The sequence below is a fragment of the Taudactylus pleione genome, unplaced genomic scaffold (genome assembly GCF_031769625.1).
Source record: "Taudactylus pleione unplaced genomic scaffold, aTauple2 ptg001748bl, whole genome shotgun sequence".
Lineage (NCBI taxonomy): Eukaryota > Metazoa > Chordata > Amphibia > Anura > Myobatrachidae > Taudactylus > Taudactylus pleione.
In genome coordinates, this window is record NW_028286145.1 from 57702 (window position 1) to 76559 (window position 18858).

Here is an 18858-nt window from a genome sequence, read left to right on the forward strand (position 1 = left end):
AATCTCCCTAACTGCTCCGCTCACTAACTGTGATCTGTAGATAATGGACTATAGCAGTACCTAGAAATTTCCTTACTGCTCCGCTCACTTACTGCGATCTGTATATGGACTATTAGCAGTACCTAGAACCTCCCTTATTGTCCTACTCACTTACTGTGATCTGTAGATGAGGGACTATAACAGTACCTAGAATCTCCCTAACTGCCCCACTCACTTACTGCGATCTGTAGATGAGGGACTATAGCAGTGCCTAGAACCTTCCTTACTGCCCCACTCACTTACTGTGATCTGTAGATAGACTATTAGCAGTACCTAGAATCTCCCTTACTGCCCCGCTCACTTAGTGCGATCTGTAGATAAAGTACTATAGCAGTACCTAGAATCTCCCTTACTGCTTCGCTCACTTATTGCGATCTGTAGATGAAGGACTATAGCAGTACCTAGATTCTCCCTTACTGCCCCGCGCACTTACTGTGATCTGTAGATAAAGGACTATAGCAGTACCTAGAATCTCCCTTCCTGCCCCACTCACTTACTGCGATCTGTAGATGAGGGACTATAGCAGTGCCTAGAACCTCCCTTACTGCCCCACTCACTTACTGCGATCTGTAGATGGACTATTAGCAGTACCTAGAATTTCCCTTACTGCCCTGCTCACTTAGTACGATCTGTAGATAAAGGACTATAGCAGTACCTAGAATCTCCCTAACTACTCCGCTCACTAACTGTGATCTGTAGATAATGGACTATAGCAGTACCTAGAATTTTCCTTACTGCTCCGCTGACTTACTGCGATCTCTAGATGGACTATTAGCAGTACCTAGAACCTCCTTTATTGTCCCACTCACTTAATGTGATCTGTAGATGAGGGACTATAACAGTACCTAGAATCTCCCTAACTGCCCCACTCACTTACTGCGATCTGTAGATGAGTGACTATAGCAGTGCCTAGAACCTCCCTTACTGCCCCACTCACTTACTGCGATCTGTAGATGGACTATTAGCAGTACCTAGAATCTCCCTTACTGCCCCAAGCACTTACTGTGATCTGTAGATGAAGGACTATTAGCAGTACCTAGAATCTCCCTTACTGCCCCCCTCACTTAGTGCGATCTGTAGATAAAGGACTATAGCAGTACCTAGAATCTCCCTTACTGCGCCGCTCACTTATTGCGATCTGTAGATGAAGGACTATAGCAGTACCTAGAATCTCCCTTACTGCCCCGCTCACTTACTGTGATCTGTAGATAAAGGACTATAGCAGTACCTAGAATCTCCCTTACTGCCCCGCTCACTTACTGTGATCTGTAGATAAAGGACTATAGCAGTACCTAGAATCTCCCTAACTGCTCCGCTCACTAACTGTGATCTGTAGATAATGGAGTATAGCAGTACCTAAAATTTTCCTTACTGCTCCGGTCACTTACTGCGATCTGTAGATGGACTACTAGCAGAACCTAGAACCTCCCTTATTGTCCCACTCACTTACTGTGATCTGTAGATGAGGGACTATAACAGTACCTAGAATCTCCCTAACTGCCCCACTCACTTACTGCGATCTGTAGATGAGGGACTATAGCAGTGCCTAGAACCTCCCTTACAGCCCCACTCACTTACTGCAATCTGTAGATGGACTATTAGCAGTACCTAGAATCTCCCTTACTGCCTCACACACTTACTGTGATCTGTAGATGGACTATTAGCAGTACCTAGAATCTCTCTTACTGCCCCACTCACTTAGTGTGATCTGTAGATAAAGGACTATAGCAGTACCTAGAATCTCCCTTACTGCTCCGCTCACTTATTGCGATCTGTAGATGAAGGACTATAGCAGTACCTAGATTCTCCCTTACTACCCCGCTCACTTACTGTGATCTGTAGATAAAGGAATATAGCAGTACCTAGAATCTCCCTTCCTGCCCCACTCACTTACTGCGATCTGTAGATGGACTATTAGCAGTACCTAGAATCTCCCTTACTGCCCCGCTCACTTAGTGCGATCTGTAGATAAAGGACTATAGCAGTACCTAGAATCTCCCTAACTGCTCCGCTCACTTATTGCGATCTGTAGATGGAGTATAGAAGTACCTAGAATCTCCCTTACGGCCCCGATCACTTACTGTGATCTCTTGATAAAGGACTATAGCAGTACCTAGAATCTCCCTTACTGCCCCACTCACTTACTGTGATCTGTAGATAAAGGACTATAGCAGTACCTAGAATCTCCCTTTCTGCCCCACTCACTTACTGTGATTTGTAGATAAAGGACTATAGCAGTTCCTACAATCTCCCTTACTGCTCCGCTAACTTACTGCGATCTGTAGATGGACTATTAGCAGTACCTAGATCCTCCCTTACTGCCCTGCTCACTTACTGCAATCTGTAGAAGAAGGAGTATAGCAGTACCTAGAATCTCCCTTACTACCCCGCTCACTTACTGCGATTTGTAGATGATGGACTATAGCAGTAGCAAGAATCTCCCTTACTGCCCCACTCACTTACTGAGATCTATAGATGAAGGAGTATAGCAGTACCTAGAATCTCCTTTACTACCCCGCTCGCTTAATGTGATTTGTTGATAAATGAGTATAGCAGTATCTAGAATGTTCCATACTGTCCCGCTTGCTTACTGCGATCTGTTGATGAATGAGCATAGCAGTATCTAGAATCTTCCTTACTGCCCCACTCACATACTACAATCTGTAGATGGACTATTAGCAGGACCTAGAATCTCCCTTACTGCGATCTGTAGATCAAGGACTATTAGCAGTACCTAGAATCTCCCTTACTGCCATCAGTAGATGAAGGACTATTAGCAGTACCTAGAATCTCCCTTACTGCCCTGCTCATTTACTGCGGTCTGTAGATGAAGTACTATAGCAGTACCTAAAATCTCCCTTACTGCCCTGCTCATTTACTGCGTTCTGTAGATGGAGTATAGCAGTACCTAGAATCTCTCTTACTGCCCTGCTCACTTACTGCGATCTGTAGATGAAGGACTATAGCAGTACCTAGAATCTCCCTTACTGCCCTTCTCATTTCTTGCGTTCTGTAGATGGAGTATAGCAGTACCTAGAATCTCTCTTACTGCCCTGCTCACTTACTGCGATCTGTAGATGAAGGACTATAGCAGTACCTAGAATCTCCCTTACTGCCCTTCTCATTTACTGCATTCTGTAGATGGAGTATAGCAGTACCTAGAATCTCCCTTACTGCCCTGCTCATTTACTGCGGTCTGTAGATGAAGTACTATAGCAGTACCTAGAATCTCCCTTACTGCCCTTCTCATTTACTGCGTTCTGTAGATGGAGTATAGCAGTACCTAGAATCTCTCTTACTGCCCTGCTCACTTACTGCGATCTGTAGATGAAGGACTATAGCAGTACCTAGAATCTCTCTTACTGCCCCGCTCACTTACTGCGATCTGTAGATGGACTATTAGCAGTACCTAGAACCTCCCTTACTGTCCCACTCACTTACTGTGATCTGTAGGTTTAGGACTATAGCAGTACCTAGAACCTCCCTTACTGCCCCACTCACTTACTGCGATCTGTAGATGGACTATTAGCACTGCAGTACCTAAAATCTCCCTTACTGCCCCGCTCACTTAGTGCGATATGTAGATAAAGGACTGTAGCAGTACCTAGAATCTCCCTAACTGCTCCGCTCACTTTTTGCGATCTGTAGATGGAGTATAGAAGTACCTAGAATCTCCCTTACGGCCCCGATCACTTACTGTGATCTCTTGATAAAGGACTATAGCAGTACCTAGAATCTCCCTTACTGCCCCACTCACTTACTGTGATCTGTAGATAAAGGACTATAGCAGTACCTAGAATCTCCCTTTCTGCCCCACTCACTTACTGTGATTTGTAGATAAAGGACTATAGCAGTTCCTACAATCTCCCTTCCTGCCCCACTCACTTACTGCGATCTGTAGATGGACTATTAGCAGTACCTAGATCCTCCCTTACTGCCCTGCTCACTTACTGCAATCTGTAGAAGAAGGAGTATAGCAGTACCTAGAATCTCCCTTACTGCCCCGCTCACTTACTGCGATTTGTAGATGATGGACTATAGCAGTAGCAAGAATCTCCCTTACTGCCCCACTCACTTACTGAGATCTATAGATGAAGGAGTATAGCAGTACCTAGAATCTCCTTTACTACCCCGCTCGCTTAATGTGATTTGTTGATAAATGAGTATAGCAGTATCTAGAATGTTCCATACTGTCCCGCTTGCTTACTGCGATCTGTTGATGAATGAGCATAGCAGTATCTAGAATCTTCCTTACTGCCCCACTCACATACTACAATCTGTAGATGGACTATTAGCAGGACCTAGAATCTCCCTTACTGCGATCTGTAGATCAAGGACTATTAGCAGTACCTAGAATCTCCCTTACTGCCATCAGTAGATGAAGGACTATTAGCAGTACTTAGAATCTCCCTTACTGCCCTGCTCATTTACTGCGGTCTGTAGATGAAGTACTATAGCAGTACCTAAAATCTCCCTTACTGCCCTGCTCATTTACTGCGTTCTGTAGATGGAGTATAGCAGTACCTAGAATCTCTCTTACTGCCCTGCTCACTTACTGCGATCTGTAGATGAAGGACTATAGCAGTACCTAGAATCTCCCTTACTGCCCTTCTCATTTCTTGCGTTCTGTAGATGGAGTATAGCAGTACCTAGAATCTCTCTTACTGCCCTGCTCACTTACTGCGATCTGTAGATGAAGGACTATAGCAGTACCTAGAATCTCCATTACTGCCCTTCTCATTTACTGCATTCTGTAGATGGAGTATAGCAGTACCTAGAATCTCCCTTACTGCCCTGCTCATTTACTGCGGTCTGTAGATGAAGTACTATAGCAGTACCTAGAATCTCCCTTACTGCCCTTCTCATTTACTGCGTTCTGTAGATGGAGTATAGCAGTACCTAGAATCTCTCTTACTGCCCTGCTCACTTACTGCGATCTGTAGATGAAGGACTATAGCAGTACCTAGAATCTCTCTTACTGCCCCGCTCACTTACTGCGATCTGTAGATGGACTATTAGCAGTACCTAGAACCTCCCTTACTGTCCCACTCACTTACTGTGATCTGTAGGTTTAGGACTATAGCAGTACCTAGAACCTCCCTTACTGCCCCACTCACTTACTGCGATCTGTAGATGGACTATTAGCACTGCAGTACCTAAAATCTCCCTTACTGCCCCGCTCACTTAGTGCGATATGTAGATAAAGGACTGTAGCAGTACCTAGAATCTCCCTTACTGCTCCGCTCACTTATTGCGATCTGTAGATGAAGTACTATAGCAGTACCTAGATTCTCCCTTACTGCCCCGCTCACTTACTGTGATCTGTAGATAAAAGAGTATAGCAGTACCTAGAATCTCCCTAACTGCCCCGCTCACTTACTTTGATCTGTAGATAAAGGACTATAGCAGTACCTAGAATCTCACATACTGCCCCACTCAATTACTGCGATCTGTAGATGAGGGACTATAGCAGTGCCTAGAACCTCCCTTACTGCCCCACTCAATTACTGCGATCTGTAGATGGACTATTAGCAGTACCTAGAATCTCCCTTACTGCCCCGCTCACTTACTGCGATCTGTAGATAAAGGACTATAGCAGTACCTAGAATCTCCCTTACTGCTCTGCTCACTTATTGCGATCTGTAGATGGAGTATAGCAGTACCTAGAATCTCCCTTACTGCCCCGCTCACTTACTGTGATCTGTAGATAAAGGACTATAGCAGTACCTAGAATCTCCCTTACTGCCCCGCTCACATACTGTGATCTGTAGATAAAGGACTATAGCAGTTCCTAGAATCTCCCTTACTGCTCTGCTCACTTATTGCGATCTGTAGATGGAGTATAGCAGTACCTAGAATCTCCCTTACTGCCCCGCTCACTTAGTGCGATCTGTACATAAAGGACTATAGCAGTACCTAGAATCTCCCTTACTGTTCCGCTCACTAACTGTGATCTGTACATAATGGACTATAGCAGTACCTAGAAATTTCCTTACTGCTCCGCTCACTTACTGCGATCTGTAGATGGACTATTAGCAGTACCTATAACCTCCCTTATTGTCCCACTCACTTACTGTGATCTGTAGATGAGGGACTAATACAGTACCTAGAATGTCCCTAACTGCCCCACTCACTTACTGCGATCTGTAGATGAGGGACTATAGCAGTGCCTAGAACCTTCCTTACTGCCCCACTCACTTACTGTGATCTGTAGATGGACTATTAGCAGTACCTAGAATATCCCTTACTGCCCCGCTCACTTAGTGCGATCTGTAGTTAAAGGACTATAGCAGTACCTAGAATCTCCCTTACTGCTCCGCTCACTTATTGCGATCTGTAGATGAAGGTCTATAGCAGTACCTAGATTCTCCCTTACTGCCCCGCGCACTTACTGTGATCTGTAGATAAAGGACTATAGCAGTACCTAGAATCTCCCTTACTGCCCCGCTCACTTACTGTGATCTGTAGATAAAGGACTATAGCAGTACCTAGAATCTACCTTCCTGCCCCACTCACTTACTGCGATCTGTAGATGAGGGACTATAGCAGTGCCTAGAACCTCCCTTACTGCCCCACTCACTTACTGCGATCTGTAGATGGACTATTAGCATTACCTAGAATCTCCCTTACTGCCCTGCTCACTTAGTACGATCTGTAGATAAAGGACTATAGCAGTACCTAGATTCTCCCTAACTACTCCGCTCACTAACTGTGATCTGTAGATAATGGACTATAGCAGTACCTAGAATTTTCCTTACTGCTCCGCTCACTTACTGCGATCTGTAGATGGACTATTAGCAGTACCTAGAACCTCCTTTATTGTCCCACTCACTTAATGTGATCTGTAGATGAGGGACTATAACAGTACCTAGAATCTCCCTAACTGCCCCACTCACTTACTGCGATCTGTAGATGAGTGACTATAGCAGTGCCTAGAACCTCCCTTACTGCCCCACTCACTTACTGCAATCTGTAGATGGACTATTAGCAGTACCTAGAATCTCCCTTACTGCCCCACGCACTTACTGTGATCTGTAGATGAAGGACTATTAGCAGTACCTAGAATCTCCCTTATTGCCCCGCTCACTAAGTGCGATCTGTAGATAAAGGATTATAGCAGTACCTAGAATCTCCCTTACTGCCCCGCTCACTTACTGTGATCTGTAGATAAAGGACTATAGCAGTACCTTGAATCTCCCTAACTGCTCTGCTCACTAACTGTGATCTGTAGATAATGCACTATAGCAGTACCTAAAATTTTCCTTACTGCTCCGCTCACTTTCTGCGATCTGTAGATGGACTATTAGCAGTACCTAGAACCTCCTTATTGTCCCACTCACTTACTGTGATCTGTAGATGAGGGACTATAACAGTACCAAGAATCTCCCTAACTGCCCCACTCACTTACTGCGATCTGTAGATAAAGGACTATAGCAGTACCTAGAATCTCCCTAACTACTCCGCTCACTTATTGCGATCTGTAGATGAAGGACTATAGCAGTACCTAAAATTTTCCTTACTGCTCCGCTCACTTACTGCGATCTGTAGATGGACTATTAGCAGTACCTAGAACCTCCCTTATTGTCCCACTCACTTACTGTGATCTGTAGATGAGGGACTATAACAGTATCTAGAATCTCCCTAACTGCCCCACTCACTTACTGCGATCTGTAGATGAGGGACTATAGCAGTGCCTAGAACCTCCCTTACAGCCCCACTCACTTACTGCGATCTGTAGATGGACTATTAGCAGTACCTAGAATCTCCCTTACTGCCCCGCTCACTTAGTATGATCTGTAGATAAAGGACTATAGCAGTACCTAGAATCTCCCTTTCTGCTCCGCTCACTAACTGTGATCTGTAGATAATGGACTATAGCAGTACCTAGAATTTCCCTTACTGCTCCGCTCTCTTACTGCGATCTATAGATGGACTATTAGCAGTACCTAGAACCTCCCTTATTGTCCCACTCACTTACTGTGATCTGTAGATGAGGGACTATAACAGTACCTAGAATCTCCCTAACTGCCCCACTCACTTACTGCGATCTGTAGATGAGTGACTATATCAGTGCCTAGAACCTCCCTTACTGCCCCACTCACTTACTGTGATCTGCAGCTGGACTATTAGCAGTACCTAGAATCTCCCTTACTGCCCCACTCACTTACTGTGATCTGTAGATGGACTATTAGCAGTACCTAGAATCTCTCTTACTGCCCCACTCACTTAGTGTGATCTGTAGATAAATGACTATAGTAGTACCTAGAATCTCCCTTACTGCTCCGCTCACTTATTGCGATCTGTGGATGAAGGACTATAGCAGTACCTAGATTCTCCCTTACTACCCCGCTCACTTACTGTGATTTGTAGATAAAGGACTATAGCAGTACCTAGAATCTCCCTTCCTGCCCCACTCACTTACTGCTATCTGTAGATGAGGGACTATAGCAGTGCCGAGAACCTCCCTTACTGCCCCACTCACTTACTGCGATCTGTAGATGGACTATTAGCAGTACCTAGAATCTCCCTTACTGCCCCGCTCACTTAGTGCGATCTGTAGATGGAGTATAGCAGTACCTAGAATCTCCCTTACGGCCCCGATCACTTACTGTGATCTCTAGATAAAGGACTATAGCAGTACCTAGAATCTCCCTTACTGCCCCACTCACTTACTGCGATCTGTAGATGAGGGACTATAGCAGTGCCTAGAACCTCCCTTACTGCCTTACTCACTTACTGCGATCTGTAGATGGACTATTAGCAGTACCTAGAATCTCCCTTACTGCCCTGCTCACTTAGTATGATCTGTAGATAAAGGACTATAGCAGTACCTAGAATCTCCCTAACTACTCCGCTCACTAACTGTGATCTGTAGATAATGGACTATAGCAGTACCTAGAATTTTCCTTACTGCTCCGCTCACTTACTGCGATCTGTAGATGGACTATTAGCAGTACCTAGAACCTCCATTATTGTCCCACTCACTTAATGTGATCTGTAGATGAGGGACTATAACAGTACCTAGAATCTCCCTAACTGCCCCACTCACTTACTGCGATCTTTAGATGAGTGACTATAGCAGTGCCTAGGACCTCCCTTACTGCCCCACTCACTTACTGCGATCTGTAGATGGACTATTAGCAGTACCTAGAATCTCCCTTACTGCCCCACGCACTTACTGTGATCTGTAGATGAAGGACTATTAGCAGTACCTAGAATCTCCCTTACTGCCCGCTCACTTAGTCCGATCTGTAGATAAAGGACTATAGCAGTACCTAGAATCTCCCTTACTGCCCCACTCACTTACTGAGATGTATAGATGAAGGACTATAGCAGTACCTAGAATCTCCTTTACTACCCCGCTCGCTTAATGTGATTTGTTGATAAATGAGTATAGCAGTATCTAGAATGTTCCATACTGTCCCGCTTGCTTACTGCGATCTGTTGATGAATGAGCATAGCAGTATCTAGAATCTTCCTTACTGCCCCACTCACATACTACAATCTGTAGATGGACTATTAGCAGTACCTAGAATCTCCCTTACTGCCCCACTCACTTACTGCGATCTGTAGATGAAGTACTATAGCAGTACCAAGAATCTCCCTTACTGCCCTTCTCATTTACTGCATTCTGTAGATGGAGTATAGCAGTACCAAGAATCTCTCTTACTGCCCTGCTCACTTACTGCGATCTGTAGATGAAGGACTATAGCAGTACCTAGAATCTCCCTTACTGCCCTTCTCATTTACTGCATTCTGTAGATGGAGTATAGCAGTACCTAGAATCTCCCTTACTGCCCTGCTCATTTACTGCGGTCTGTAGATGAAGTACTATAGCAGTACCTAGAATCTCCCTTACTGCCCTTCTCATTTACTGCGTTCTGTAGATGGAGTATAGCAGTACCTAGAATCTCTCTTACTGCCCTGCTCACTTACTGCGATCTGTAGATGAAGGACTATAGCAGTACCTAGAATCTCTCTTACTGCCCCGCTCACTTACTGCGATCTGTAGATGGACTATTAGCAGTACCTAGAACCTCCCTTTCTGTTCCACTCACTTACTGTGATCTGTAGGTTTAGGACTATAGCACTACCTAGAACATCCCTTACTGCCCCACTCACTTACTGCGATCTGTAGATGGACTATTAGCACTGCAGTACCTAAAATCTCCCTTACTGCCCCGCTCACTTACTGTGATCTGTAGATAAAACAGTATAGCAGTACCTAGAATCTCCCTAACTGCCCCGCTCACTTACTTTGATCTGTAGATAAAGGACTATAGCAGTACCTAGAATCTCCCTTACTGCCCCACTCAATTACTGCGATCTGTAGATGAGGGACTATAGCAGTGCGTAGAACCTACCTTACTGCCCCACTCACTTACTGCGATCTGTAGATGGACTATTAGCAGAACCTAGAATCTCCCTTACTGCCCCGCTCACTTACTGCGATCTGTAGATAAAGGACTATAGCAGTACCTAGAATCTCCCTTACTGCTCTGCTCACTTATTGCGATCTGTAGATGGAGTATAGCAGTGCCTAGAATCTCCCTTACTGCCCCGCTCACTTAGTGCGATCTGTAGATAAAGGACTATAGCAGTACCTAGAATCTCCCTTACTGCCCCGCTCACTTACTGTGATCTGTAGATAAAGGACTATAGCAGTACCTAGAATCTCTCTAACTGCTCTGCTCACTAACTGTGATCTGTAGATAATGGACTATAGCAGTACCTAAAATTTTCCTTACTGCTCCGCTCACTTTCTGCGATCTGTAGATGGACTATTAGCCATACTTAGAACCTCCCTTATTGTCCCACTCACTTACTGTGATCTGTAGATGAGGGACTATAACAGTACCAAGAATCTCCCTAACTGCCCCACTCACTTACTGCGATCTGTAGATAAAGGACTATAGCAGTACCTAGAATCTCCCTAACTACTCCGCTCACTTATTGCGATCTGTAGATGAAGGACTATAGCAGTACCTAAAATTTTCCTTACTGCTCCGCTCACTTTTTGCGATCTGTAGATGGACTATTAGCAGTACCTAGAACCTCCCTTATTGTCCCAATCACTTACTGTGATCTTTAGATGAGGGACTATAACAGTACCTAGAATCTCCCTAACTGCCCCACTTACTGCGATCTGTAGATGAGGGACTATAGCAGTGCCGAGAACCTCCCTTACTGCCCCACTCACTTACTGCGATCTGTAGATGGACTATTAGCAGTACCTAGAATCTCCCTTACTGCCCCGCTCACTTACTGTGATCTGTAGATAAAGGACTATAGCAGTACCTAGAATCTCCCTTTCTGCCCCGATCACTTACTGTGATCTCTAGATAAAGGACTATAGCAGTACCTAGAATCTCCCTTACTGCCCCACTCACTTACTGTGATCTGTAGATAAAGGACTATAGCAGTACCTAGAATCTCCCTTTCTGCCCCACTCACTTACTGTGATTTGTAGATAAAGGACTATAGCAGTTCCTACAATCTCCCTTACTGCTCCGCTAACTTACTGCGATCTGTAGATGGACTATTAGCAGTACCTAGAACCTCCCTTACTGCCCTGCTCATTTACTGCAATCTGTAGAAGAATGAGTATAGCAGTACCTAGAATCTCCCTTACTGCCCCGCTCACTTACTGCGATTTGTAGATGATGGACTATAGCAGTAGCAAGAATCTCCCTTACTGCCCCACTCACTTACTGAGATCTATAGATGAAGGAGTATAGCAGTACCTAGAATCTCCTTTACTACCCCGCTCGCTTAATGTGATTTGTTGATAAATGAGTATAGCAGTATCTAGAATGTTCCATACTGTCCCGCTTGCTTACTGCGATCTGTTGATGAATGAGCATAGCAGTATCTAGAATCTTCCTTACTGCCCCACTCACATACTACAATCTGTAGATGGACTATTAGCAGGACCTAGAATCTCCCTTACTGCGATCTGTAGATCAAGGACTATTAGCAGTACCTAGAATCTCCCTTAATGCCATCAGTAGATGAAGGACTATTAGCAGTACCTAGAATCTCCCTTACTGCGATCTATAGATGAAGGACTATAGGAGTAGATAGAATATCCCTTACTGCCCCACTCACTTACTGCGATCTGTAGATAAAGGACTATAGCAGTACCTAGAATCTCCCTTACTGCCCTTCTCATTTACTGCGTTCTGTAGATGGAGTATAGCAGTACCTAGAATCTCCCTTACTGCCCTGCTCATTTACTGCGGTCTGTAGATGAAGTACTATAGCAGTACCTAGAATCTCCGTTACTGCCCTTCTCATTTACTGCGTTCTGTAGATGGAGTATAGCAGTACCTAGAATCTCTCTTACTGCCCTGCTCACTTACTGAGATCTGTAGATGAAGGACTATAGCAGTACCTAGAATCTCTCTTACTGCCCCGCTCACTTACTGCGATCTGTAGATGGACTATTAGCAGTACCTAGAACCTCCCTTTCTGTCCCACTCACTTACTGTGATCTGTAGGTTTAGGACTATAGCACTACCTAGAACATCCCTTACTGCCCCACTCACTTACTGCGATCTGTAGATGGACTATTAGCACTGCAGTACCTAAAATCTCCCTTACTGCCCCGCTCACTTAGTGCGATATGTAGATAAAGTACTGTAGCAGTACCTAGAATCTCCCTTACTGCCCCACTCAATTACTGCGATCTGTAGATAAAACAGTATAGCAGTACCTAGAATCTCCCTAACTGCCCCGCTCACTTACTTTGATCTGTAGATAAAGGACTATAGCAGTACCTAGAATCTCCCTTACTGCCCCACTCAATTACTGCGATCTGTAGATGAGGGACTATAGCAGTCCCTAGAACCTACCTTACTGCCCCACTCACTTACTGCGATCTGTAGATGGACTATTAGCAGTACCTAGAATCTCCCTTACTGCCCCGCTCACTTACTGCGATCTGTAGATAAAGGACTATAGCAGTACCTAGAATCTCCCTTACTGCTCTGCTCACTTATTGCGATCTGTAGATGGAGTATAGCAGTACCTAGAATCTCCCTTACTGCCCCGCTCACTTAGTGCGATCTGTAGATAAAGGACTATAGCAGTACCTAGAATCTCCCTTACTGCCCCGCTCACTTACTGTGATCTGTAGATAAAGGACTATAGCAGTACCTAGAATCTCTCTAACTGCTCTGCTCACTAACTGTGATCTGTAGATAATGGACTATAGCAGTACCTAAAATTTTCCTTACTGCTCCGCTCACTTTCTGCGATCTGTAGATGGACTATTAGCAGTACCTAGAACCTCCCTTATTGTCCCACTCACTTACTGTGATCTGTAGATGAGGGACTATAACAGTACCAAGAATCTCCCTAACTGCCCCACTCACTTACTGCGATCTGTAGATAAAGGACTATAGCAGTACCTAGAATCTCCCTAACTACTCCGCTCACTTATTGCGATCTGTAGATGAAGGACTATAGCAGTACCTAAAATTTTCCTTACTGCTCCGCTCACTTTTTGCGATCTGTAGATGGACTATTAGCAGTACCTAGAACCTCCCTTATTGTCCCACTCACTTACTGTGATCTTTAGATGAGGGACTATAACAGTACCTAGAATCTCCCTAACTGCCCCACTCACTTACTGCGATCTGTAGATGAGGGACTATAGCAGTGCCTAGAACCTCCCTTACAGCCCCACTCACTTACTGCGATCTGTAGATGGACTATTAGCAGTACCTAGAATCTCCCTTACTGCCTTGCTCACTTAGTACGATCTGTAGATAAAGGACTATAGCAGTACCTAGAATCTCCCTTTCTGCTCCGCTCACTAACTGTGATCTGTAGATAATGGACTATAGCAGTACCTAGAATTTCCCTTACTGCTCCGCTCACTTACTGCGATCTATAGATGGACTATTAGCAGTACCTAGAACCTCCCTTATTGTCCCACTCACTTACTGTGATCTGTAGATGAGGGACTATAACAGTACCTAGAATCTCCCTAACTGCCCCACTCACTTACTGCGATCTGTAGATGAGGGACTATAGCAGTGCCTAGATTCTCCCTTACTACCCCGCTCACTTACTGTGATTTGTAGATAAAGGACTATAGCAGTACCTAGAATCTCCCTTCCTGCCCCACTCACTTACTGCGATCTGTAGATGAGGGACTATAGCAGTGCCGAGAACCTCCCTTACTGCCCCACTCACTTACTGCGATCTGTAGATGGACTATTAGCAGTACCTAGAATCTCCCTTACTGCCCCGCTCACTTAGTGCGATCTGTAGATAAAGGACTATAGCAGTACCTAGAATCTCCCTAACTGCTCCGCTCACTTAGTGCGATCTGTAGATGGAGTATAGCAGTACCTAGAATCTCCCTTACGGCCCCGATCACTTACTGTGATCTCTAGATAAAGGACTATAGCAGTACCTAGAATCTCCCTTACTGCCCCACTCACTTACTGTGATCTGTAGATAAAGGACTATAGCAGTACCTAGAATCTCCCTTTCTGCCCCACTCACTTACTGTGATTTGTAGATAAAGGACTATAGCAGTTCCTACAATCTCCCTTACTGCTCCGCTAACTTACTGCGATCTGTAGATGGACTATTAGCAGTACCTAGAACCTCCCTTACTGCCCTGCTCACTTACTGCAATCTGTAGAAGAAGGAGTATAGCAGTACCTAGAATCTCCCTTACTGCCCCGCTCACTTACTGCGATTTGTAGATGATGGACTATAGCAGTAGCAAGAATCTCCCTTACTGCCCCACTCACTTACTGAGATCTATAGATGAAGGAGTATAGCAGTACCTAGAATCTCCTTTACTACCCCGCTCGCTTAATGTGATTTGTTGATAAATGAGTATAGCAGTATCTAGAATGTTCCATACTGTCCCGCTTGCTTACTGCGATCTGTAGATGGACTATTAGCAGGACCTAGAATCTCCCTTACTGCGATCTGTAGATCAAGGACTATTAGCAGTACCTAGAATCTCCCTTACTGCCATCAGTAGATGAAGGACTATTAGCAGTACCTAGAATCTCCCTTACTGTGATCTATAGATGAAGGACTATAGGAGTACATAGAATATCCCTTACTGCCCCACTCACTTACTGCGATCTGTAGATAAAGGTCTATAGCAGTACCAAGAATCTCCCTTACTGCCCTTCTCATTTACTGCGTTCTGTAGATGGAGTATAGCAGTACCTAGAATCTCTCTTACTGCCCTGCTCACTTACTGCGATCTGTAGATGAAGGACTATAGCAGTACCTAGAATCTCCCTTACTGCCCTTCTCATTTACTGCGTTCTGTAGATGGAGTATAGCAGTACCTAGAATCTCCCTTACTGCCTTGCTCATTTACTGCGGTCTGTAGATGAAGTACTATAGCAGTACCTAGAATCTCCCTTACTGCCCTTCTCATTTACTGCGTTCTGTAGATGGAGTATAGCAGTACCTAGAATCTCTCTTACTGCCCTGCTCACTTACTGCGATCTGTAGATGAAGGACTATAGCAGTACCTAGAATCTCTCTTACTGCCCCGCTCACTTACTGCGATCTGTAGATGGACTATTAGCAGTACCTAGAACCTCCCTTTCTGTCCCACTCACTTACTGTGATCTGTAGGTTTAGGACTATAGCACTACCTAGAACATCCCTTACTGCCCCACTCACTTACTGCGATCTGTAGATGGACTATTAGCACTGCAGTACCTAAAATCTCCCTTACTGCCCCGCTCACTTAGTGCGATATGTAGATAAAGGACTGTAGCAGTACCTAGAATCTCCCTTACTGCTCCGCTCACTTATTGCGATCTGTAGATGAAGTACTATAGCAGTACCTAGATTCTCCCTTACTGCCCCGCTCACTTACTGTGATCTGTAGATAAAACAGTATAGCAGTACCTAGAATCTCCCTAACTGCCCCGCTCACTTACTTTGATCTGTAGATAAAGGACTATAGCAGTACCTAGAATCTCCCTTACTGCCCCACTCAAATACTGCGATCTGTAGATGAGGGACTATAGCAGTGCCTAGAACCTACCTTACTGCCCCACTCACTTACTGCGATCTGTAGATGGACTATTAGCAGTACCTAGAATCTCCCTTACTGCCCCGCTCACTTACTACGATCTGTAGATAAAGGACTATAGCAGTACCTAGAATCTCCCTTACTGCTCTGCTCACTTATTGCGATCTGTAGATGGAGTATAGCAGTACCTAGAATCTCCCTTACTGCCCCGCTCACTTAGTGCGATCTGTAGATAAAGGACTATAGCAGTACCTAGAATCTCCCTTACTGCCCCGCTCACTTACTGTGATCTGTAGATAAAGGACTATAGCAGTACCTAGAATCTCTCTAACTGCTCGCTCACTAACTGTGATCTGTAGATAATGGACTATAGCAGTACCTAAAATTTTCCTTACTGCTCCGCTCACTTTCTGCGATCTGTAGATGGACTATTAGCAGTACCTAGAACCTCCTTTATTGTCCCACTCACTTACTGTGATCTGTAGATGAGGGACTATAACAGTACCAAGAATCTCCCTAACTGCCCCACTCACTTACTGCGATCTGTAGATAAAGGACTATAGCAGTACCTAGAATCTCCCTAACTACTCCGCTCACTTATTGCGATCTGTAGATGAAGGACTATAGCAGTACCTAAAATTTTCCTTACTGCTCCGCTCACTTTTTGCGATCTGTAGATGGACTATTAGCAGTACCTAGAACCTCCCTTATTGTCCCACTCACTTACTGTGATCTTTAGATGAGGGACTATAACAGTACCTAGAATCTCCCTAACTGCCCCACTCACTTACTGCGATCTGTAGATGAGGGACTATAGCAGTGCCTAGAACCTCCCTTACAGCCCCACTCACTTACTGCGATCTGTAGATGGACTATTAGCAGTACCTAGAATCTCCCTTACTGCCTTGCTCACTTAGTACGATCTGTAGATAAAAGACTATAGCAGTACCTAGAATCTCCCTTTCTGCTCCGCTCACTAACTGTGATCTGTAGATAATGGACTATAGCAGTACCTAGAATTTCCCTTACTGCTCCGCTCACTTACTGCGATCTATAGATGGACTATTAGCAGTACCTAGAACCTCCCTTATTGTCCCACTCACTTACTGTGATCTGTAGATGAGGGACTATAACAGTACCTAGAATCTCCCTAACTGCCCCACTCACTTACTGCGATCTGTAGATGAGGGACTATAGCAGTGCCTAGATTCTCCCTTACTACCCCGCTCACTTACTGTGATTTGTAGATAAAGGACTATAGCAGTACCTAGAATCTCCCTTCCTGCCCCACTCACTTACTGCGATCTGTAGATGAGGGACTATAGCAGTGCCGAGAACCTCCCTTACTGCCCCACTCACTTACTGCGATCTGTAGATGGACTATTAGCAGTACCTAGAATCTCCCTTACTGCCCCGCTCACTTAGTGCGATCTGTAGATAAAGGACTATAGCAGTACCTAGAATCTCCCTTACTGCTCCGCTAACTTACTGCGATCTGTAGATGGACTATTAGCAGTACCTAGAACCTCCCTTACTGCCCTGCTCACTTACTGCAATCTGTAGAAGAAGGAGTATAGCAGTACCTAGAATCTCCCTTACTGCCCCGCTCACTTACTGCGATTTGTAGATGATGGACTATAGCAGTAGCAAGAATCTCCCTTACTGCCCCATTCACTTACTGAGATCTATAGATGAAGGAGTATAGCAGTACCTAGAATCTCCTTTACTACCCCGCTCGCTTAATGTGATTTGTTGATAAATGAGTATAGCAGTATCTAGAATGTTCCATACTGTCCCGCTTGCTTACTGCGATCTGTTGATGAATGAGCATAGCAGTATCTAGAATCTTCCTTACTGCCCCACTCACATACTACAATCTGTAGATGGACTATTAGCAGGACCTAGAATCTCCCTTACTGCGATCTGTAGATCAAGGACTATTAGCAGTACCTAGAATCTCCCTTACTGCCATCAGTAGATGAAGGACTATTAGCAGTACCTAGAATCTCCCTTACTGCGATCTATAGATGAAGGACTATAGGAGTACATAGAATATCCCTTACTGCCCCACTCACTTACTGCGATCTGTAGATAAAGGACTATAGCAGTACCAAGAATCTCCCTTACTGCCCTTCTCATTTACTGCGTTCTGTAGATGGAGTATAGCAGTACCTAGAATCTCTCTTACTGCCCTGCTCACTTACTGCGATCTGTAGATGAAGGACTATAGCAGTACCTAGAATCTCCCTTACTGCCCTTCTCATTTACTGCGTTCTGTAGATGGAGTATAGCAGTACCTAGAATCTCCCTTACTGCCCTGCTCATTTACTGCGGTCTGTAGATGAAGTACTATAGCAGTACCTAGAATCTCCCTTACTGCCCTTCTCATTTACTGCGTTCTGTAGATGGAGTATAGCAGTACCTAGAATCTCTCTTACTGCCCTGCTCACTTACTGCGATCTGTAGATGAAGGACTATAGCAGTACCTAGAATCTCTCTTACTGCCCCGCTCACTTACTGCGATCTGTAGATGGACTATTAGCAGTACCTAGAACCTCCCTTTCTGTCCCACTCACTTACTGTGATCTGTAGGTTTAGGACTATAGCACTACCTAGAACCTCCCTTACTGCCCCACTCACTTACTGCGATCTGTAGATGGACTATTAGCACTGCAGTACCTAAAATCTCCATTACTGCCCTGCTCACTTAGTGCGATATGTAGATAAAGGACTGTAGCAGTACCTAGAATCTCCCTTACTGCTCCGCTCACTTATTGCGATCTGTAGAT